Below are 24768 nucleotides of genomic sequence, written 5' to 3' on the forward strand. Positions count from 1 at the left end.
ACGATGGTCAATGTCCACAATGATCACTCCCTGTGCCGGCAGTTCAACCTTACCAATCTTGATGGTCATCTCTCTGAACCCCACCTGCGGCACGGGTTGGCCATTGCTGGCGATGATGCTTAAGTCATCGTCTGGAGAGCGGGTTATGTCGGCGTCACTCCAGTACCGCTTGAAAAGTACGTAGGGGATGGTAGTCACTTGAGACCCGGTGTCCAGCAGTGCACTCATGGGGATACCGTCCAGCACTACGGGTAAGACCGGGCATCCCCCCACGTACTTATCGCGCCAATTAGATGGGCCTGATGACCTTATGCCTGGGGGTTGGCTCTCTGCCCCAAGTCGGACCCATTTAAAGTACAGTACCTTGCTATGTGTCCTGGCTGGCTGCAATGGTGGCAAATCGGCTGTCCATCCTCGGTGTAACGGTCGGCAGGCCTCCCTCTGAATGACGGGATCTTCCTCTGTCGACGCCATGGGACATCCTCCGGACTGGAAGCCAGCTTGATTGGTCTTGACGGTTCCACCTGCAACGACTGTACGGTCCTGGTCAATGCAGCCACACTCTTTGTTAGCTCTTGGACCTGATGGTGCAGGTTTGCAGGCTGTGATGGATTTAGGGCCTGTGCATCAGCCCCCACAAGGTCTGCGGGGTAGGGCGCTGCCCCCTGGTGGTAAGTGATGGAAGGGCGCCGGGAAGCTACAGCGCCACCTGGTGCTGGTTCTCGGAGCACCCGGTTGGCCCTATCTTTGAACTGCGCAAAAGTCAAATCGGGGTTCTGTAGGGCCATGAGGCGCAGCTGGGTTCTGTGGGCGCTGGACAGCATACCTTCTATGAACTGGTCAGTCAGCAGTTTATCGGTGTCCTGCACGCTGCCGGGGTCAGCTTGTTTAATTGCTCCCAGAGCTTCTTGCAGGTTCAAGGCATAGTCTCTGATACTATCTTGGGCTCGCTGCTTACAGCCATAGAACCGCATTTTGATTTCGGCTGAGGTACGGGTATCAAAGGTACTCCGCAGCCGGGTCAGAATGTCCTTTACAGTCCTTTCCTCCTCATCTGACCATGATTTCACTTCCCGCTGGGCTGCACCGGTTAGCTGCCCCGTCAGAATGCTCACTTTCTGTTCTTCTGTCAGGGGATAAACTTTAAATAAACTGTGCAGTCTTTCCTTAAAGTCAGTTAATGTAAGTGATTCCCCTGAGTATTGGGGCAGCCAGACTGCTCCGGGGATGTAGGGCATTGAGAATGGCATCACCGCTGCTGCAGCCCCGCTGGTGGTAGAAGGTCCCTCCGCGTCCGTCATCTTCCTCCCCCCTAGTTAATCGTGGCCTACCTTCCGTTGATCCTCTTCCGTAGGCCGCGGCTCCGCTGGTGCTGCTCTGTGCGAGGACCTTGCGTCGCGTCCTGGTGACGTCAGCGTCACTCTCTCTCCTTCCAGGACCTTGCGCAGCGTCGGTGCGTAGGGCGGGGCTTCAGGTCTCGCGCGGTTTGGACGTTCACGCCCCTCTTCTTCCCGCGCGGCGTCCTGAAGATGGCGTCCGATGGCGGGAAAACAGCTGAAGATGGCGGGAAACGACTGAAGATGGCGGGAGACGACCAAAGATACCGGGAAACGGCTCCAGATGGCGGGAAACGGCTCCGGATGGCGGGAAACCTCTTTTTAAGGTACGTGTACAGTCTTTTTCAGGCGCGCAATACTCGTTTGTGGCGGGTTGGTCACAATCCTGCCGACTACGCCAAAGCTGACTCGCCCCCTGGGCCATGGGGCACTCGGAACCGGGCTTCAGGGCAATGCTGGGAGTAGTAGTGGCAACCCGATCCCGTGGCTCAGGGTGGTCAGACCAAATGCTGTGGCAGTGTATTTGTAGGTTTTGAAAGTCCGACTACGCCACCCGTGGATTGCGGTCAGGGAGGACCGCCGCTGCAAGGCAGACCGCTGAGGCTGATGTAGATATGCAGCACAGGGATAGGATAACTCCCCATGGAAAGAGTGTAGCCTCAGGACAGTGTAATAGGATGCTGGGGGTGATGGTGCAGGCGCAGCAGAAATCACACAGAGTCCAATAATGCAGTCCAGGGTCTTTTACTGCAGATATTATCACTGACCCACCAGGAGTACAGGGTAGGAATGGACCTGGGTGTCTGAGGGCATTCGGGCGAGCCCCACTGGTCAGAGTGAGTGGGTATGCCTACCGTTCTCTCTCTGCCCTTGCTGACTATCCCCCTTTTTGTGGTGTGATAGCCCACGTCCCTGAGCTGGCTGTGTACTATGCCTGTATGGCTTGCGACTTGGGCCTTAGGTACCTGTTGCTTCTCCGTGCTGTACCGGTCCCTCTGTGTGGCGGAGTCTCCAGGCTTCTCAGGCAAAGGGACCTGAAATCCCTCGCAGGTTGGTTATCTGCTGCCGGGCTTGCAACCCTGACAGCCTCGGACCCCAGTGTCCGGTTGCGTAGTTATCTCTCAGCCAGGACCGGCCCTCGTCGCCTCTGTCCCTGGCTTGCTGTTCCTCCTATGCCTCCTGGACTCCTCAGCTGCGGCTGACCTGTCCCTCTCCTCTGGGAACCCTTCTGGATGCTTCAGAAGTGGGTCCTGGTCTCTCTAACCCTGCCCTCAGTTCCAGCTTTTATAGGGGCAGCCTGCTCCCCCTACTGGCCTGGGACAGGAGGTGCTGCATGCTAATGGTCCCTGACCAGAGAACCTCCCTCCTGCTCTCAGACACAGCCTTTGATGTTTGTGGCATCCAGGCCTGGGGTGACACATTCACGACTACGAAATACAGAAATTTTCATCCCTGGTGATAACAGATTCCATCCTTGCAGCCTAGATCCCAGTAATTCTGCCTGGCTCTTGGAATGCTTGTAGATTAAAGAGGATGTGAAATTGGGATCCAGAGACTTGCACTCTATTTCTAATTGTATAGTGCTGTTTTTTTTTAATTCGGTATCTATTTCTTACTGCAACTGAAAAAAATGATAGCACAATGGCTGCCTACAAGATTAGTCAATTAGAATTTCTTTACTTCTCTTTTATGCCTTAATTTTTCTCTTTGTAATGAAATATAGTAAGAAGACTAGAAAACGCTACAATAAGGATTTATTTCCTTATAGCCCACATATACATTTACTTCACTTTACCGTCACTGACCTAGTATATATTAAAATATTGTTATATTTGAACATTTAACCTGAATTCATCTGAACTGATAAAACCTCAGGACAGATGGCAATTCTCATCTTGTCCCTCAGTGAACAGATGCTCTTGCTAAGAATCCGCCGGCTTCAATGGATACAAATGCTTTCTGCAAAACTATTTATTTTCTTACCCAATTTTGCATCTGCTGAATTGGTTTTACAACTCCTAATCCAACCAAATAACACATGCTGCCATTCAGGATAGCTCATTGTTTTTCTGTGCTGTGACTAGAATAGAAAAACTCAAGCTGAAATAAATTTGTCTATTTTAGGCAGCACATTTATCCTTTCCTTTGTATTTTTAACATTTGGTCAATGCTAAATGCAGATTGCAAGCATGCCATCCAATGAACAATAGAGCAAACACAACAGTAAATTGTTCAAATGGTCTGTCAAATGACAAACATTGTATAGTTTTATACTTTTAATTAGAGATGAGCAAATGGATTTGATGTGAATTGAATTTATATCAAATATTTAGGCATTCGTTGAATCTGAAGAAATAGAACAATTAGCAATCCAATTCCAAATAGCCATAGCTGTTTTACACATTGCAGAAGAATTATGTGACTTCAGCATGGCCGGGAGGAATTCCCCATAATGCCTTGTAGCTGTCACATCACATGGTATAGCAAAGCAAATTGGGAAGGACTATCACAGCCTATATGAAAGCAGAGGCAGGGAATGCAGCAGCTATTTTGTTGTTTATCTGGAAAGTGAGAAGATGATGCAATTCACAATGTAGCATTAGAGATATTGAGGAAAATAAATAAAACAATGAATAAACATTACAGATAGTGTATCTGACAGCACTGCAATGAAGAATGGCTACCAGCCATATAATCATAACCATATATGGTGAGGACACTGTGACATTACTAAGGCTGTGCTTACTATAAAAAGCTTGAAATGAGTTGGAAAGAGTCAGGACCGATTTGAGCTTTTCTGCTGCCTGAGGCGAAAATATAATGGCAACCACTCCCCCATCCCCTTCCAAATGTTCCCCCCAAAAAGAAAAACAATTGAAATGGTCAGGTGTTCTTCTGATTATGCACTGAACAAGTAACCTGACTGCTATATCTAATTACAGGTCACAATGGTACTTTCACGTGTGAATGGTGAAGGTGTCACATCTGTTGCTAGCTGAATCCAGGTGGTGACAGCAGGGTTGGATCATTGATTTTGTTATTTTGGCAAATCCAAGCCCTCTGGCAACAATTCCTTTAAATTAACCCCTACAAAGTTCATATCAGCAGCAGACATAGGTGACTAATATTACTTTTGCACACACAGGTTACTTCTAATATGACTGTCATAGGTCCAAGTGATGTCTATAAGGTCTAATATTATTTCAGCCCCTATATATATCATATCATCCCTGGTTATATTAGCCCCTTTTGCTGAAATCATATTTGCCTTACAGAATCAGGTGTAAGTAAAACTTTGCAGTAATCATCCATTTTTACTCCCACCTTTAGTATATTACTGAATCACTTCCACTTTAGTTTACAATCACATATTACCTTGCAGTGGTCACCACTAGTGATGAGCGAGCATGTTCTGTTAACCCTTTCAGCGAGCATGCTCGCCGAGTATCTTCAGCTAAGAAACAGGCATTCCTCACATGTATTAAAGCTGTCAAACAGTCGCAAATCATGAGCACGGAGTGACTCAAACATAACACCCGAGCACGCCGAAGATACTAGGAAAACACCCGAGCATGCCCGTAAATCTCGAGTAACGAGCATGCTCGCTCATCACCAGTCACCACACTTCCATCTTTTTGGAGCAAATAATTCTAGTAAATCAATAAAATAAATAATATAATTAATTTTTAATCATAATTAATCACACACCCCTTTAACATATATACAGTATATAACACATGCAAACACATAATTACATTTCTGTGAGGCACCTGTTCAGACGATTCATTTTATTATTCATTCATTCATTGTGCTGTCCAGCCATCTTCTTCAGGGATTACAAATATCACTCGGACACATGTATAATGTCGTAATTGTATTATTTTGCTTGTTTCAGAGTTGGTTGTCATTTGCTGCCATTAACTGGCCATTGTTATTATATGTTCTCAAGTATTGTAGCTTTAATTCCCATAATGTCTCTCTCTCTCTGTAACTCCTCCTATCTTCTTTCCTCATGTTCTTTATTTCTGCTCTGTGCCATTTTGGCAGAAGCATGCATCAGAGCTAGAGAGAGGATTCTCCTGTTACCTCTATACTCCAACCTCCACGTTCTACCTCATCCTCATCCCTTCATCTTCCCTGACATATCATCAAAATCTATTAGAAAAACCCGGCACTCAAGATTTTAGTGAAAAATTATATAGAGTTTTTAATGAAGTAGGTACAATAAAATTGACAAACGTTTCGGTCCCTCGGGACCTTCATCAGTGTGCAAGGCAAGGGTCATGAGGGTGGTGCACCACCATTGTACAAGCGGTGGACACCGCGTTCTACAGGTCAGCACACCACAGCCATTGCCACGAACATACCATCTCTGATTTATACTCCAAAGTATACATTAACAGTTTTCAGTTCAGCAACCGTAGTGGATTCACTAAAATCTTGAGTGTCGGGTTTTTCTAATATATTGTATTTGGCTTGGTACCCTACCCATGCACCAAGTATTAATCAGGAGTGCGATAGTTTTTGTCTTTTATATCATCAAAATCAGCATTTATCAAGGTACTGTGATTAAACAACCTAAAAGTTCGTCCACTGCATCTTCCTTCCTGGATTGTCTACGTTCAGCTGGTCAGGCTAAAGAGGAGGTGATTGCGAGTAACATAATCTACCATTGCTTGTACAGAGATCCATGCTCACATCCCTTAGAATACCTCACATATGTGTATCAGTGGCAGAATAGTAACAGGAGACCTAAGTCTACAGTATCTGTGTGAATATGCATAGTCTGCTAGCAAGTCTAGAGCTGTCCACCATCTTAGCTAAGCAATGTCCATAAAAAGCTTTGGTTTGTTAGACAAATGCATCGTGTTCCTGACAACATAGATGCACCGGGAGCCCATGCTTACCGCAGTACATGGCATACGCTCCAAACGTGTAACCAAACCAACATCAGAGGTCAGAGAAAACTTTGAGACCAGAGATTAATTCTATGACAACCTAACAGAGTTGAACACTACTTAACAGCTCTTCCACACTCTTAACAGTGACGCAGCAGATTTAACAGCAGTATTATATCATTTATCTGCCGCCTATGATCGTTACCAGTGACTGTCTGCAAAGTACATCGCATTCCTGAGTAGCTCTGACTGCACTGTTCCCCCAGAAATAATTGCTGTTCAGATGTTTGTTTTGTATATCTTAGGAAATGAGTTCTGAATTTGTTATATGCTAAATGTATTATCACTACGTCGCCATCTGCTGGTCAGTATTTTTTCACCGATGACTCTCGTTCATTCCAATTAAGTTGGTTCAAACTGGGTGTGGCTTCGCATGGCACTTGGTGGGTCACTTTCTCTTGGCAGCCATTTTATAGCGAGAGCTGCTGTGAGACAGGAACCACTTACACGGCTAGCAAAGTCATCAATTTCTGACCAGCAGCAAGCAACGTCAGTGGCTTCACTGAAAGCTACAGGATTGTACCATCAAATATTAGTTCTGTATCCAGTTTCCAATAAACCAAGTCTTGAATTGCACCCATGCTGTTGTTCTACATTCATGTCTACGGACGATGAGTCTGCACCGGTCCTGTCTGCTTCCCATTTTGGATATGGAGGTAAGGAAAAGAAAATCTCACTCCATCTTACCTATCAGCTACACCTCTAATCGCTGTATGTGGAGACAGAACACTGACATGGATAATGCCATAGTAGAGCTAGCTGAAAAGGAGACTCTACTCAAGGAAAAGACCACATTAGTTTGAGAGGCCCAGGACTAGGCAGAACTCCGCATTGCGAACCTGCAAGAGGTTAGGTCACATAGATCAACATCGACCAAAATCCCATCTTGATCTTCCAGAAGATCTCCCTCTAGGAAATCAACGTTTTCTGACAAGGTACTGGAAATCTGTGCAAACGCAGAAGAAGCTAGGGTTAGAACCTCCTTTGCAAGGAAGGAATCAGACATAGAAGCAACAATTATGGCCACAGTCAACAGACCCTCTAGAGACTAAACCACAGTTTATCAGTCATACCGCATAATTTTGTCCTGATGCATCTCAGCCAAATAAACTGGAGAACTTACATCCCCCAGGGGCACAACAAATTAATCCAGCAGCAATGAGTGGGAGTTTGGACATGCCTGACTTCACCAGGTACATGATACCCAGAGAGCTAATAAACATCAGTCTCTCAAAGTTTGATGACCTTGCCGAGAACTATAAAGTTGACCTTCCAAGCTGTAATCCAAGATCTTAACCTCATCACCAAAGAACAACTGGATTTGCATGATAACTGGTTACGCCCAGAATCAGTGGAGCACATCAATACATTAAAGGCAGGTCATGTAGGCCATTTAGACACTCTTACAACAGCATAGGAGAGATTAGAACAAACCTATGGCAGCTCAGAAGCCATAGAAAATTCCCTATTTAAGGGACTGCAAACATTCCCAAAGATAAGTAACAAAGACAGCTGCAAACTTCAGAATCTGAGTAACCTGCTGAGGGAAATAGAATTGGTGAAATTAGACCCGCATCTGTCAGGACTGAGTTACCTTGAAACAGCTCACGATATGAATCCGTGGTATCCAAGTTGCCATATGACATGCAGGAAAAATGGGCAGACCATGGCTCAAGGTACAAAAGAGAGGATAACGTGTCCTTTACTATCTTTTCACATTTTTACAGATTTGTCAGTGATCAAGCTCAAAAGAAGAACGATCCCAGCTTCGACTTCTCTGAACCTACTCCACCAGCTTCATCATTATCTACAAGGTATGATAACACTACCACCAAACGTAGACAGCCCCCCGAGGAAGCCCACGTGAAATGCACATTGGTGCTGGTGACGTACTGCTCCACGTGGGGAACATGGGCAAGATTTAAATGAGGTGCCTTTTATCTTGACTGAATGCATCCTTAAAGTGGTATATACACCCTTATTTACAATAGACCTCAGTGCTGACATTTGTTGTTCCGTTTTCCATGAATGTTTTTGTAATGCACACGCCCGGGCTGAGTGGCGTGTGCGTGTATATGTAGTGATTCCACTGGACCGTGCCGGAGAGTGAATACTTGGAGGGGCGTAACTAAGTATCCACTCGATCCGACCAGGGTCGCATGACGGCATACGACGCCAGTGCACCAAGGAGGAACCGAGCAGAGGGACCAGGTGCTACTCCAGGACAGACCTCGGACACGGCTGTTGACCCACACAGGGGAATACAGGAACAGGCAGGTTAGGCTGGCACACAGACTTCTGGGTATAGGCAGACACGGCTGGTATGCAGACTGGCGGATGCTGGTAAGCACGACTGGTATGCAGGCAGGGAGGTACTGGCAGGTACGACAGGTTGGAGCACCGAGTGGATAGGACCCAGTACAGACTGGGACTCAGGAACAGAACCGCAGATGCGGTGGACAAACAGCAGAGTGAGGCCGCCCAGAATGGCGAGCAAGAGCAGAACAAGACGAGACCACCTGGAGCGGTGAGCGAGAGAAGAGCAGGACAAGGCCGCCTGGAGCGGTGAGCGAGAGAGGAGCAGGACGAGACTGCCGAAGCAGCGAGCAAAGGGTCAGAGCAGAGCGAGACTGCCGGAGCAGCGAGCAAAGGGTCAGAGCAGAGCGAGACTGCCGGAGCAGCGAGCAAAGGATCAGAGCAGAACGAGACTACCGGAGCAGCGAGCAAAGGGTCAGAGCAGAGCGAGACTGCCGAAGCAGCGAGCAAAGGGTCAGAGCAGAGCGAGACTGCCGGAGCAGCGAGCAAAGGGTCAGAGCAGACCGAGACTGCCGAAGCAGCGAGCAAAGGGTCAGAGCAGAGTGAGACTGCGGGAGCAGCGAGCAAAGGGTCAGAGCAGAGCGAGACTGCCGGAGCAGCGAGCAAAGGGTCAGAGCAGACCGAGACTGCCGAAGCAGCGAGCAAAGGGTCAGCGCAGAGCGAGACTGCGGGAGCAGCGAGCAAAGGGTTAGAGCAGAGCGAGACTGCCGGAGCAGCGAGCAAAGGGTCAGAGCAGAGCGAGACTGCCGGAGCAGCGAGCAAAGGGTCAGAGCAGGTAAGAACCGCCGGAGCGGTGAGCAAGGTAGAGCAGAGGGGACAGGGCTCTGTTCACATGGAACAGACTGGAAGGGAAAGGCAGAACCATCTACACACAGGATACTTGCAATGAAGTAGCGAGTGGACTCTAAACTCACAAACGGGAGTACAGGGACGAGTAGGAGTTAGGTACGGGATCAGATTCTGCAGGAAAAGGGATGGTACGGACATAGAGAAAAACAGGTAACAGGCTAGGAGAGTAATCAGACAAGAACAGACACAGCAGCAAGATACAGGAGCGGGTCAAGGTATGCGGCCCCTAGAAGGCGGAATGAAAAGGCTAGGAGCGTATTCAGACAGCAACAGGCAAGATACAGGAACGGGTCTAGGTATGCGGCCCCTAGAAGGCGGAAAGAACAGGCTAGGAGCGTGTTCACACTGGCCTGGAAATACAGCCTCCAGGATAGGCAGAAGACAACAGGCTAGAAGATAGTTCAGACAGGACACAGTTCAGACACGGGAATTGATACCGCAAGGCTGGAAGCATAGACAGGACCTGGCACATCAGTGACAGGAAGCCAACTGACAGAACACAATGCTCAGGCATGGATTCCAGGGAGGAGCTGGGTTAAATACCAGGTGACAGACAGCAATAGGCTGAGGACGCACAAGGGGTGTGCCTGCAGCAGCTACAAGAAGCAGGAAGTGATCGGGCGCCGCCCTTAAGCAGCAGAAACAGAGGCAAGCAGACAGCATGGAGGGAAGCCAGGCTAGCAGACTGGACTGGAGATCAAGTGCGCGCTCTTGCACAGTGGGAGATGGACCACTATGCAAGGACGCCGCCAGGTATGTTACAGTACCCCCCCTTACGCCACCTCTTCTTCAGGCCTGCCAGAATGTTCCGCAGGGAATTCGAGGGCCAATCCTTCACTTCAAGGAGATCACTTCCACTGTCCACAGGAAAAACTGGTCTCATCTGAGTAGCTAGGATGCTACCTCCTATCCAGCCATCCTCAGCCACAGACGAAACGGGTGGAGTACCAGGAACAGCACACAAGGAAGTCTCTCTCCACTTATTATCAGGTAGCACCCCAGAGGGTTCAGGAGACAACTGGAAGTCCTCCGCCGGGTTGGAGGGGTGCAGAGACTCGGGGTTAACCTCTGCTTCGGAGTACAGTAGGTCGGACTCGCTGGAAGAAGCGGGCGAGGTATCAGTTACTGAGTATAGGAGAGTCCCTGTCCATTCGCTATCAGGTAGCACCCCGAAGGGTTCAGGAGACAACTGGAGGTCCTCCGCCTGGTCGGAGGGGTGTAGAGACTCGGGGATAACCTCTGCTTCGGAGTACACTAGCTCGAACTCACTGGAAGAAGCGGCCGAGGTATCAGGTACCGAGTATAGGAGAGTCTCTGTCCATTCGCTATCAGGTAGCACCCCGAAGGGTTCAGGAGACAACTGGAGGTCCTCCGCCTTGTCGGAGGGGTGTAGAGACTCGGGGATAACCTCTGCTTCGGAGTACACTAGGTCGGACTCACTGTACGAAGCGGGCGAGGTATCAGGTACAGAGTATAGGGAAGACTCTGTCCATTCGCTACCAGGTAGCACCCCGAAGGGTTCTGGAGACAACTGGAGGTCCTCCACCTGGTTGGAGGGGTGTAGAGACTCTGGGTTAACTACCGCTTTGAGGTACCCATTGTCAGGCTCACAGGACGGAGCGGACGAAGTATCGGGTACCGGGTGTAGGGAAGTCTCTCTCCATTTGTCATCAGGTGGTATCCCGGAGGATTCAGGAGGCAACAGGGGGTCCTCCGCCAGGTAGTAGAGAAGCACAGACTTGGAGATAATCACTGCATCGGAGTACCCTTGGACAGGCTCACCGGTTAAAGTGGGTGAAGCATCAGATACCGGGTGCAGGAAGTCCTCCTGTGTGGATTCTAGGTGGGCAGAAGTCTCTTCGGGCAGGAGAACTGGTGCGCTACCCACGCACATTACCCGTCCGGGCTGCTCCGGGATACAGGGAAGTGAAGCTTCAGCAGGGACTTCAAGGTAGGGGTCAGGAGGTCTTTGGGAGGACAGACCCTGGCGTGACGGCTTGCCACTACGCCTAGCACGTCTGGACTGCCTCTTGAGGTTGGGAGAAGTATTCCGGAGAGCGTAGTCATCCTGTGAGGATTCTGGGTGGGCAGTAGTCTCTTCGGGCAGGAGGACTAGTGCGCTACCCACACACATTACCCAACGGGGCTGCTCCGGGTTATTGGAAAGTGAAGCTTCAGCAGGAGCCTCCGGATTAGGGTCATTGAAGACCATTAGAAAGGCCACCAGGAAGGCCATTATGTCCTGGACGATAGGATCCTGTGCGTCCCATAGGGGGGTGATCCATTTCAAGGCATCACCCGCTAGGTAAGACATCATGAATCCCACCTTAGCCCGATCGGTGGGAAAACAAAGAAGGTAGAACTTGAAGTGTAGCATGCATTGCTCCACAAATGCACGACTCTGTCTTGGATACCCATAGTACCGTGGCGGATCCGCAGGAACGGGTGCAGAAAGCTCCATCTGGACGGGTGCGAAATTCGCCTGGAACTCAGCTAGTAGCAAAAAAATATAAATACATTTCTTCTAGATGCACGTATTCGCTGGAAAAGGTCTCAGAGAGCGAAGGCCGTGGGGCTCAACGGGAACCATGGCCTGAGCATGCTGTAATGCACACTCCCGGGCTGAGTGTCGTGTGCGTGTATATGTAGTGATTCCACTGGACCGTGCCAGAGAGTGAATACCTGGAGGGGCGTAACTAAGTATCCACCCGATCCGATCAGGGTCGCACTACGGCATACGACGCCAGTGCACCAAGGAGGAACCGAGCAGAGGGACCAGGTGCTACTCCAGGACAGACCCCGGACACGGCTGTTGACCCACACAGGGGAATACAGGAACAGGCAGCTTAGGCTGGCACACAGACTGCTGGGTATAGGCAGACACGGCTGGTATGCAGACTGGCGGATGCTGGTAAGCACGACTGGTATGCAGGCAGGGAGGTACTGGCAGGTACGACAGGTTGGAGCACCAAGTGGATAGGACCCAGTACAGACTGGGACTCAGGAACAGAACCGCAGATGCGGTGGACAAACAGCAGAGTGAGGCCGCCCAGAGCGGCGAGCAAGAGCAGAACAAGACGAGACCGCCTGGAGCGGTGAGCGAGAGAAGAGCAGGACAAGGCCGCGTGGAGCGGTGAGCGAGAGAGGAGCAGGACGAGACTGCTGAAGCAGCGAGCAAAGGGTCAGAGCAGAGCGAGACTGCCAGAGCAGCGAGCAAAGGGTCAGAGCAGAGCGAGACTGCCGGAGCAGCGAGCAAAGGATCAGAGCAGAGCGAGACTGCCGGAGCAGCGAGCAAAGGATCAGAGCAGAGCGAGACTGCCGGAGCAGCGAGCAAAGGGTCAGAGCAGAGCGAGACTGCCGAAGCAGCGAGCAAAAGGTCAGAACAGAGCGAGACTGCCGGAGCAGCAAGCAAGGGGTTAGAGCAGAGCGAGACTGCCGGAGCAGCGAGCAAAGGGTCAGAGCAGAGCGAGACTGCCGGAGCAGCGAGCAAAGGGTCAGAGCAGGCAAGAACCGCCGGAGCGGTGAGCAAGGTAGAGCAGAGGGGACAGGGCTCTGTTCACACGGAACAGACTGGAAGGGAAAGGCAGAACCAGGTACACACAGGATACTTGCAATGAAGTAGCGAGTGGACTCTAAACTCACAAATGGGAGTACAGGGACAATGAGTAGGAGTTAGGTACGGGATCAGATTCTGCAGGAAAAGGGAAGGTACGGACATAGAGAAAAACAGGTAACAGGCTAGGAGAGTAATCAGACAAGAACAGACACAGCAGCAAGATACAGGAGCGGGTCTAGGTATGCGGCCCCTAGAAGGCGGAAAGAAAAGGCTAGGAGCGTGTTCAGACAGGAACAGGCAAGATACAGGAACGGGTCTAGGTATGCGGCCCCTAGAAGGTGGAAAGAACAGGCTAGGAGCGTGTTCACACTGGCCTCGAAATACAGCCTCCAGGATAGGCAGAAGACAACAGGCTAGAAGATAGTTCAGACAGGACACAGTTCAGACACGGGAACTGATACCGCAAGGCAGGAAGCATAGACAGGACCTGGCACATCAGTGACAGGAAGCCAACTGACAGAGCACAATGCTCAGGCATGGATTCCAGGGAGGAGCTGGGTTAAATACCAGGTGACAGACAGCAATAGGCTGAGGACACACAAGGGGTGTGCCTGCAGCAGCTACAAGAAGCAGGAAGTGATCGGGCGCTGCCCTTAAGCAGCAGAAACAGAGGCAAGCAGACAGCATGGAGGGAAGCCAGGCTAACAGACTGGACTGGAGATGAAGTGCGCGCTCTTGCACAGTGGGAGATGGACCACTATGCAAGGACGCCGCCAGGTATGTTACAGTTTTTATGTACTAGTATAATAACATCTAGGGTTTAGAAAGGAGGATGCATGTAGTGAGCTGGTATTGAGTACATGAGCACTGGCACTTTATGCATTTTTTTGCTTCCCATTTACCTTCCCACCCACAAAACCTATTAGTGGACAGTATGTCCTTAACACTTGTATCTGACTATTGAATTTGTCTATACTCTGTATATTGTGGTAAAGCGACAAGCTCAGCTGCATGCGGAGGTAAACACAGGATACTCTCTCTTTAAATTTTGGGGTTAGTTTATTCAGTAGGCATAAATTACCCTGGAGTCCATAAAGAAAACACAGCCCATTCGGCTAAAGAGACAAAACAAAATACAAAACTTGCAGCAATGTCCATATCTCGGGCCAAGTTCTGTCCATCCAAAATTAAGCTCTCACGGTTCAGCACAGCATGTGTGAGCTTCTCTCTGGAGCAAGATTTTCCCAGGTAATGAACACACTTAAGTGTCAGGGCTGGCTATTTAAAGCCCAGACCCTCCCTGTATTGGAGATAGGGTGGATGACGTCCCGCCCTGTACTTCGTCATCCACTAGAAAACATTCACTTGTAAACGTGGTCCTGTTAACTCTCTCTACACCTGATGTGCAAGAGAAACTTTCATGTTTTCAAATCACTGAGGCTAAGAGTCTCAGTGACACATATCTCCCTTCCGACACATTACCAGTGACTTTGTCACAATACTTATATGTATGCCTATTTTTTTAATATATTAAATAAACTTTGTCATATGTATTTTTGGACATTTCTACTCCATGTCTTTTGTGTATGAAGTAGAGAGTTAAGGGGCACAGTATCTGTTAGGAAGACTAACGTTCCACTTACTGCATCTTCCTTTGCTAAACCAAATGCTCTTGCTCCTAAAGACATGGACAGCAACCATATGTGTTCTATCCACAAAAGGCCTCACCCTTTTAAGGAATTTCATGGGCTCAGGGCAAAGACCTTGCAGGAGTGCAGAAGTACTCTCAAAGAGCTTTGGACACAGTATGTTATAAGTGTTGAGCCTCCTCAAGCCACATTGCTAAAGACTATAAGGCTGTCGTTAAGTGCACTGAATGCTGAAGTGACAAACACATTACATCTATGCATCCCTCACCAACTTCTCACAATTCACAACCTTGAGGAGCATCCACCCCTGCCCCAAAGCATGCCGGGGCGATAAAAGCTCCTAATCCAACTGCAACTGCTGTTTCCTCTTCATGTATTGAAGCATGCATAGAATAGACTGGTCCTAAATGTTGTGCCAAGGTATGTCTGATCAAGGTCTATCCAGAAGGACAACCCGACAAAGCCACCAAAATGTATAACACTTATAGATGAAAAAAGCAACAGGTCTCTAGCAAAACCTAGATTCTTTGAGATAAGCTGTTCCGTACGCCCTCAACACCTGCTCTGGATCAAAGTGGTGTCTGATTCAAGTGCCAAGCATCATGGTGTATCTTTGAGTGACGTTCTGCTCATTGGTCCCAGTCTGATCAATAACCTGGTGGGAGTGCTCATGAGATTCAGACAAGAGGCCAGTCACTATTACTGCTGACATCGAGCAAATGTTTCCTTGTTTCATTATACAACAAGGACACAGAAATTATTTCAGGTTTCTATGTCACCAGGACATCGACACCAGAAAGGAAATGATTGAATACCACGTTAAGGAACACGTGTTCGGAAACAGTTCTTGTCCAGTAGTCGCTACATACGGGCTAAGTGGGATTGCCTCAGATGGTGAGTCAGAGTATTTAAAGAACGCCCAATAGTTTGTTGAAAAGGACTTCTACATGGATGATGGGCTCAATTCCCTGCTCACAGCAGAACAAGCAATACATCTGTTTAAGCCAGACCCGGGCAAGGGGCGGCCCGCGGGCCGCATCCGGCCCGCCGGCTGTCAGTGACCGGCCCGCGGAGGCGCTCCGGCAGATCAGCAAGGATGCATGATCTCACCTTGTCTGCCGGGACTCCTCCGTTTCCTTCCTTCTGCCGTGACTTAGAGACACGCCGGGCGCTTGATAGACACGCCGGGCGCGTCCTCTCTGACGCTAGGGGGCGGGTCTAGGGGGCGGGGGCAGCTCGCAACCTCTGAAGCTGGGATCCCTGGATGGACTGAGGCGGTGACTCATCCCGCGCACTGCTGACAGAGCAGCGGCTATGTAAGTCAGTGCGGGGATAGGGGGGCTGTGGTGGGGGCCTTGGTGCTGCTCCAGAGCCTGCAGGGCAGGCGTACTGTATGGTCTCTGGAGCATGTGAGTTGGGCTGTGTTACACTGGTTATGAAAAGGAAGGGGGGAATGTTTCTGTATGTGACCGGCCACGGGACACAGCTCACCGCGTCTGCCGGGACTCCTCTGGTTCCTGAGGAATGATGAGTACACGTGCTTCCTCCCCTGTCCCCTGCAGCAGCCACTCTGTTCTTCTGACACTCGGGCAGACAATTCTTCCAATGGGAGTCCCGATTCTCTGCCCGAGTGTCAGAAGAACAGAGTGGCTGCTGCAGTGGACAGGGGAGGAAGCACGTGGTATGTGTGTACCACTCCTGTTCTCATGATACATCAGGAACCACAGGAGTCCCAGCAGACGCAGTGAGCTTTATCATCCTTGCACCAGAGTAGACCCTGACATCTGCGGGTCACAGTTAGCCCTTAAATATGTCAGCTAACATTAAAAAAAGGAAGATTGATGCAGAATGCAGAGTTTTTAAAAAGGAATGGACTTCTAAATATTTATTTACTGAAGCCAAAGGTAAAGCTGTATGCTTAGTTTGTGGAGAGCAGATAGCTGTGTTTAAGGATTACAATTTAAGTCGCCATTATGAGACTAAACATGCAGAGAAATACAAGAACTTGACAGAGGCAGAGCAGGCACGGGCATCTGAAGATTTGCTATCAAAACTGCATGTAATGGGTCTGGGAGGCGGAACCTCTGAGCTACTATACAAGGGGGCAGTCCTTGTAAGGGAGCGGGTGGCGACCAGGGAAGACGGGCAGGAGGTCACAGCAGGTGACCAGGACAGTCTCTGGGTGAACGGGCTGGAGGTCACGGCAAGTGACCGGGGCAGTCTCTGGATGAACGGGCTGATGGTCACGGCAAGTGACCGGGGCAGTCTCTGAATGAACGGGCAGATGGTCACGGCAAGTGACCGGGGCAGTCTCTGGATGAACGGGCAGATGGTCACGGCAAGTGACCGGGGCAGTCTCTGGATGAACGGACAGATGGTCACGGCAAGTGACCGGGGCAGTCTCTAGGTAAAGGGTTGGTACGACCTGTGGCGGCTGATGATAGACGTGAGCTCCCAGGTGAGCAGGCGAGAGTCTCTGGATGAACGGGTGGTCACAGCATGCGACGGCGGAGCCTCCAGGAAGACCAACAGACAGGCGGCAGATGAGCGCTCCCAGGTGAGCGGGCAGAAGTCTCTGGACAGGCGGGTGGTCACAGCACGTGACGGCAGAGCCTCCAGGTAGGCTAGTAGACAGGCAGCAGATGAGCGCTCCCAGGTGAGCGAGCAGGAGTCACTGGACAGGCAGGTGGTCACAGCACGTGACGGCGGAGCCTCCAGGTAGACTAGCAGGCAGGTAGCAGGTGTGTGCTCCCAGGTGAGCGGGCAAGCTGGTCCATAGACAGACTGACAGGAGTTGGAAGGCAGACCGTCGGACCTCGGGCAAGCAGGCAGGTGGCTGATGTGCGCTCCCAGGTGAGCGGGCAGGCTGGTCCTTAGACAGACTGACAGGAGTAGTAAGGCAGACCGTCGGACCTCAGACTAGCAGGCAGGTAGCAGATAATCAGGCAGGAATCTGGCAGGTAACTGGCAGGTAACTGGCAGGTAACTGGCAACGGGACCTGAGGGCTGAAGCAGAGTAGTGAACAGTGCAACAACATTGCTCGGGCACCTCCATTTTGGAGGAGGTGCCTTATATATGGTGAAGTCCTCCGGCCATTGGCCGGGGACTCCTTAGGACGGCGCGCGCGGCCCCTTTAAGAGGGAGGGACAGCACGCGCGCGCGCCCTAAGCACAGTGGCCGGGAAGGAGCGCGCGCTGCCAGCAGAGCGGGAGGAGGACGCCGGGCACGGAGCAGAGAGGTGAGGGGAACAGCGTCCCTGCCTAGCAGAGGGCAGGGACGCCGGCGCTACAGTACCCCCCCTTTAGGCCCCCCCTTTTTTAGGCCAGACAGAAATTTAGCTAGGATAAGAGGGGCATGGATGTTCTCCCGGGGCTCCCACGTTCTCTCCTCAAGACCAAACCCCCTCCAATCTACTAGAAAAAAAGTCTTTCCTCTTACCCTTTTGGTGGCAAGAATGTTCTCTACCTCAAACTCGTCCTCAGCAGAAACCGGAGCAGGAGGCGTACCTGTAGACTTGGAAAAAGAGTTAAGTGCCACAGGTTTGAGGAGAGATACATGGAAGGAGTTAGGGATCCGTAAGTTGGCCGGGAGTTTTAATTTATAGGCCACCGGGTTGATCTGACTGATGACCTCCAGAGGACCGATGAACCGAGGCCCTAACTTGTAAGAAGGTATCTTGAGTCGGACATATTTAGATGAGAGCCAGACTTTATCTCCAGGACGAAATTGTGGAGGATCCAGGCGTTTTTTGTCAGCGTGTCTTTTCATCCGTTCGGACGACTGAAGGAGTGCGGATCGGGTACTCTCCCAAATGGAGGAAAATTTGCTAACGAGAGATTCCGCAGCCGGGTTGTCCACAGAGGTGGAGACAGGAAAAGGAATCCGAGGATGCTGACCGAAGACTACAAAAAACGGGGATTTGGAGGAGGATTCGCTCTCGTGATTGTTATAGGAGAACTCGGCCCAAGGTAGGAGATCCACCCAGTCAGAATGATGGGCATTAACGAAGTGCTGGAGGTAACTGGTCAGGTTCTGATTAGAGATGAGCGTTGTTCTACTCGAACTGTTCGCCAATCTCAAATTCGAGCTGTTTTGGGCGGTGTTCGAGCCGTTCGGCGAACACGAACAATTTGAGAAAAATTCGGCTGTTCGAGGTTATGTTCGATAACTGTTCGTGCACCAAAATCATAACTGGATTTTTTCTCAGTAATGATGAAAATTAATGTTAATACGCAGTTTGAGTGTACAGCGGGGTGGGGGGAGGGGCAGGGGATGGATCTCTGCAGGAACAATGAAGATCTCCATTTTTTTTTCTCTTTCCCGCATTTGCAGTGGGGAGGTGCAATCTGTCAGCCTATCAGCAGCTCACACACGGAGCGAAGTGCTTTTTTTCACACAAGCAAGGGCATGTGTGATTGGCAGTGTATGTCACATGTCCTTGCCCTATAAGACCAAGCCATTTTCCCCGTCGCCACCATTTTCTCACTGCTGCAGCTGCATGTTAGACGGCACCGTTGTTGCTGTGTGCGCTATACCTTGTTAATTTCAAGCCAATTTTCGCACAAATATACACATAGCTTGGGAGTAGGGAATAGTTGTGATTGCAGTCCTTTTAAGGACTAGGTTACAGCATTTCCTACGACTTTTATCAGGGAGGTCTGTGCTCTTAAATAGATAGGTTGTGGGAGTAAAGACTAGAGATGAGCGTTGTTCTACTCGAACTGTTCGCCAATCTCAAATTCGAGCTGTTTTGGGCGGTGTTCGAGCCGGTCGGCGAACACGAACAATTTGAGAAAAATTCGGCTGTTCGAGGTTATGTTCGATAACTGTTCGTGCACCAAAATCATAACTGGATTTTTTCTCAGTAATGATGAAAATTAATGTTAATACGCAGTTTGAGTGTACAGCGGGGCGGGGGGAGGGGCAGGGGATGGATCTCTGCAGGAACAATGAAGATCTCCATTTTTTTTTCTCTTTCCCGCATTTGCAGTGGGGAGGTGCAATCTGTCAGCCTATCAGCAGCGCACACACGGAGCGAAGTGCTTTTTTTCACACAAGCAAGGGCATGTGTGATTGGCAGTGTATGTCACATGTCCTTGCCCTATAAGACCAAGCCATTTTCCCCGTCGCCACCATTTTCTCACTGCTGCAGCTGCGTGTTAGACGGCACCGCTGTTGCTGTGTGCGCTATACCTTGTTAATTTCAAGCCAATTTTCGCACAAATATACAGATAGCTTGGGAGTAGGGAATAGTTGTGATTGCAGTCCTTTTAAGGACTAGGTTACAGCATTTCCTACGACTTTTATCAAGCAGGTCTGTGCTCTTAAATAGATAGATTGTGGGAGTAAAGACTAATTGTAATTGGAGTCCTTTTCAGGACTAGGTTACATCAGTTCCTATCAGTTTTTGCCAGGCAGGTCTGTGCCAGTGCTGTGCAAGTTTTTTTCACAGCATTTGGCTGAATCTAGCAAAGCTAATCCTTTTTGGCCTATTGCAGAGTGTGTTAGTCAGTGGAGTAGCCTATCTGTGTTGCAAGATATACCACCTGTGTATAGAATACCAATTTTTTTACTGCACCTAGTGAAGTAAAATCTTTTGGGCATAGCATCATTCTATTAGTCCATCTATACTGACCTCCATCAGGTTGCAAATTAAAAATAATTTTTTTCTGCATCTAGCTCTGAAAAAATATTTGGGCTTCTAGCAGTGTGTGGGACTTGGTCTATTAGTCCATCTATACTGACCTCCATCAGGTTGCAAATTAAAAATAATTTTTTTCTTCATTTATCTCTGAAAAAATATTTGGGCTTCTAGCAGCGTGTGGGACTTGTTCTATTAGTCCATCTATACTGACCTCCATGAGGTTGCAAATTAAAAATAATTTTTTTCTGCATCTAGCTCTGAAAAAATATTTGGGCTTCTAGCAGTGTGTGGGACTTGGTCTATTAGTCCATCTATACTGACCTCCATCAGGTTGCAAATTAAAAATAATTTTTTTCTGCATCTAGCTCTGAAAAAATATTTGGGCTTCTAGCAGTGTGTGGGACTTGGTCTATTAGTCCATCTATACTGACCTCCATCAGGTTGCAAATTGAATAAAAAAATTTTCTGCATCTAGCTCTGAAAAAATATTTGGGCTTCTAGCGGTGTGTGGGACTTGGTCTATTAGTCCATCTATACTGACCTCCATCAGGTTGCAAATTAAAAATAATTTTTTTCTGCATCTAGCTCTGAAAAAATATTTGGGCTTCTAGCAGTGTGTGGGACTTGGTCTATTAGTCCATCTATACTGACCTCCATCAGGTTGCAAATTAAAAATAATTTTTTTATTCATTTAGCTCTGAAAAAATATTTGGGCTTCTAGCAGTGTGTGGGACTTGTTCTATTAGTCCTTGTATACTGACCTCCAGCAGGTTGCAAATTGAATATAATTTTTTTCTGCATCTAGCTCTGAAAAAATATTTGGCCTTCTAGCGGTGTGTGGGACTTGGTCTATTAGTCCATCTATACTGACCTCCATCAGGTTGCAAATTAAAAATAATTTTTTTCTGCATCTAGCTCTGAAAAAATATTTGGGCTTCTAGCAGTGTGTGGGACTTGGTCTATTAGTCCATCTATACTGACCTCCATCAGGTTGCAAATTAAAAATAATTTTTTTCTTCATTTATCTCTGAAAAAATATTTGGGCTTCTAGCAGCGTGTGGGACTTGTTCTATTAGTCCATCTATACTGACCTCCATCAGGTTGCAAATTAAAAATAATTTTTTTCTGCATCTAGCTCTGAAAAAATATTTGGGCTTCTAGCAGTGTGTGGGACTTGGTCTATTAGTCCATCTATACTGACCTCCATCAGGTTGCAAATTAAAAATAATTTTTTTCTGCATCTAGCTCTGAAAAAATATTTGGGCTTCTAGCAGTGTGTGGGACTTGGTCTATTAGTCCATCTATACTGACCTCCATCAGGTTGCAAATTAAAAATAATTTTTTTCTTCATTTAGCTCTGAAAAAATATTTGGGCTTCTAGCAGTGTGTGGGACTTGTTCTATTAGTCCTTCTATACTGACCTCCATCAGGTTGCAAATTGAATATAATTTTTTTCTGCATCTAGCTCTGAAAAAATATTTGGGCTTCTAGCGGTGTGTGGGACTTGGTCTATTAGTCCATCCATACTGACCTCCATCAGGTTGCAAATTAAAAATAATTTTTTTCTGCATCTAGCTCTGAAAAAATATTTGGGCTTCTAGCAGTGTGTGGGACTTGGTCTATTAGTCCATCTATACTGACCTCCATCAGGTTGCAAATTGAATAAAAAATTTTTCTGCATCTAGCTCTGAAAAAATATTTGGGCTTCTAGCGGTGTGTGGGACTTGGTCTATTAGTCCATCTATACTGACCTCCATCAGGTTGCAAATTAAAAATATTTTTTTTCTGCATCTAACCCAGCCAATAGTTTTGGCCTAATACCACAGTTTGGCCACTCAGCTCTGCTCGGTTACCATCCATTGTTTTTTTGTGCAAACAACTCCAGAGTTGTGAATTAGTTAACCACCAAAATGAGTGGAAAAAGGCCTGCTGCTGGTGGAAAGGGGAATAGGCGTGTTGGGAAGGGGAAAAAAGGTTGTGTCCGTGGGGTAGGTGCAGAAGAAAGACCATCTTCCAGCCAAACTAAAATGTCTACTTCTTTTAGCGGACAATGTGATAAGATCCTTTTCTTACGACCACGCCAATCGCTACAAATTCCAGATGAGGCACAAAAACAGCAGGTGCTTCAACGGATATCAAGTGCTCCTTTAAGTGGGCTCTCCTCCACATCAACTTCAACATCACAAATACTCCAGTCCTCAAAGGTGTCACCCAAATCGCACTTGCTTCCTCACAGCTCCCAAATCTCCAGCTGCCCGTCTGAGTATGAGGTAGAACAGATGGTTGAGTCTGCAGAGCTGTTTACTCATACTATAGCCTGGGAATCAGAGGTCGACTCCAGCGCTTCTGTGAATCCAGACGAGGAAATGATCTGCACTGATGCCCAGAATCTTTATGAGTCGGATCCAGGACCAGACGCAGAAGGTTCTGACCATAATGTAGACCCTCATTCCCAAACTGTAACTCCTGTTGGTGGAGACAATGAGCAAGACGATGATAAGACTCAAATACCTGATTGGAGCGACAACTTTAGTTTTTTGTCAGGGCAGGAACAGGTTGGCTCTGAGGACGACGGGTGTGATAACGCACAGGGTGATGATGATGAGGTCGGAGATCCAACTTACTGTCAACCCACAGTCAGCCAAGAGATGAGGTCAGCAGAGGAGGTGGAGGAAGATGCTAGTGACGACGAGGTCAGGTTGCGCCTTCCTGGACAGAGACGTAGTACTGGAAGCACGTCAACAACTGCATCCTCAAACACAACTCTGCCTCTCACCACAAGTCGTGGTGGCTCTTCAGGTCGCATGGGTGCTAAGCCTTGCATAGCCTGGGGATTTTTTCAGATCGATAAAGATGACCCAACTCGTGTTATCTGTAACATTTGTCAGCAAAAGCTAAGTAGAGGCCAAAAAATACATAGTTTGAGTACTTCATGCATGAACCGGCACATGGACATGAAGCATAAGTTGCAGTGGGAAGCTCAGTGTGCTACAATGCGGCCTAGCCGGCCGGGCCAACCACCGTCTGCCATATCTTGTGCATCCGCGGCCTCTTCATCCTCTGTGACTGGGGGGACAGCAGTCACACCTGTTTTGGGGCGCAGACCTGCCACCTCTTTACCCGCAACAGCCAGCGTGATTGGCAGGTCATCATTTTCTTTGGAGGTGGTAACACCAGCTGGTCTTGAGCGCTGTCTGACATCGATAGCACCACCTTTGGATCAAGGCAACCTAACATGTCCGCCTGCATCTTCCTCACAGACCGACAGTTTGCCGGGGACACCCTTATCAACCCCGTCTAAGCACAATAGCCAGCCCTCGGTCCCTCAGATGTGGACAAGTAAAAGACCATTTCCTCCTAGCCATGAGAAAGCTAAGAGGTTGAATTTCACCATCTGCAAGCTCTTGGCTACAGAAATGCTGCCTTTCCGCCTGGTGGACACAGAGGATTTTCGAGACCTTATGTCCGTCGCAGTGCCCCAGTACCAGATGCCCAGTCGGCACTACTTCTCAAAGAAAGGTGTGCCTGCGCTCCACCAGCATGTCGCACACAACATCACCGCTTCTTTGAGAAACTCTGTGTGTGACAGGGTGCATTTCACCACAGACACTTGGACGAGTAGGCATGGACAGGGGCGTTACATGTCGCTGACTGGGCACTCGGTAACTATGGTGACAGCAGGACAAGGGGCTGCTGTCCAAGTCTTGCCGTCCCCACGAGTTGTGCGTCAATCCTCTTTATGTCAAAGTTCCTCCACTGCTTCTGCCTCCTCAACCTCCTCTCGGTCTTCCACCTGCACCCAAAGCCTGTCTGGTCATGCCACAAGCTTTTTAACTGCGCAGAAGGGATCCTGCACACCTCCTTACTATGCTGGCAGTAGGGCTCAACGTCATCAGGCGGTTTTTACATTGAAATGTCTGGGAAATGTGAGTCACACAGCTGAGGAGTTGTGGTCAGCTCTGGAGAACCAATTTCATGAATGGTTGTCTCCACTGGACCTGAAACCAGGGAAGGCCGTGTGCGACAATGCTGCAAACCTGGGTGCGGCCCTTCGCCGGGGCAATGTCACACACGTGCCTTGTATGGCTCACGTGTTGAACCTGGTTGTCCAGCAATTTTTAGCCCACTATCCCAGACTAGATGGCCTTCTGCAGAGGGCACGGTCGCTGTGTGCTCACTTCCGCCGTTCGCATCCCGCAGCTCAGCGACTTACATCTCTACAGAAGTCGTTGGGCCTGCCACTTCACCGGCTAAAATGCGATGTGCCTACCCGGTGGAATTCAACTCTGCACATGTTGCAGCGACTGTGGCAGCACCGACAAGCCCTGGTGCAATACGTTCTGACGTATAGCCTGGGCCAACGAGATTCAGAGGTGGGGCAAATCACGCTGGAGGAGTGGTCTCAGATCAGGGACCTATGCACCCTTCTGCACAGTTTTGAAATGGCGACGAAGATGT

The sequence above is a fragment of the Phyllobates terribilis genome, unplaced genomic scaffold (assembly GCF_046119375.1).
Source record: "Phyllobates terribilis strain yellow unplaced genomic scaffold, ASM4611937v1 Scaffold_1__5_contigs__length_1240528914, whole genome shotgun sequence".
In the NCBI taxonomy this organism is placed as follows: domain Eukaryota; kingdom Metazoa; phylum Chordata; class Amphibia; order Anura; family Dendrobatidae; genus Phyllobates; species Phyllobates terribilis.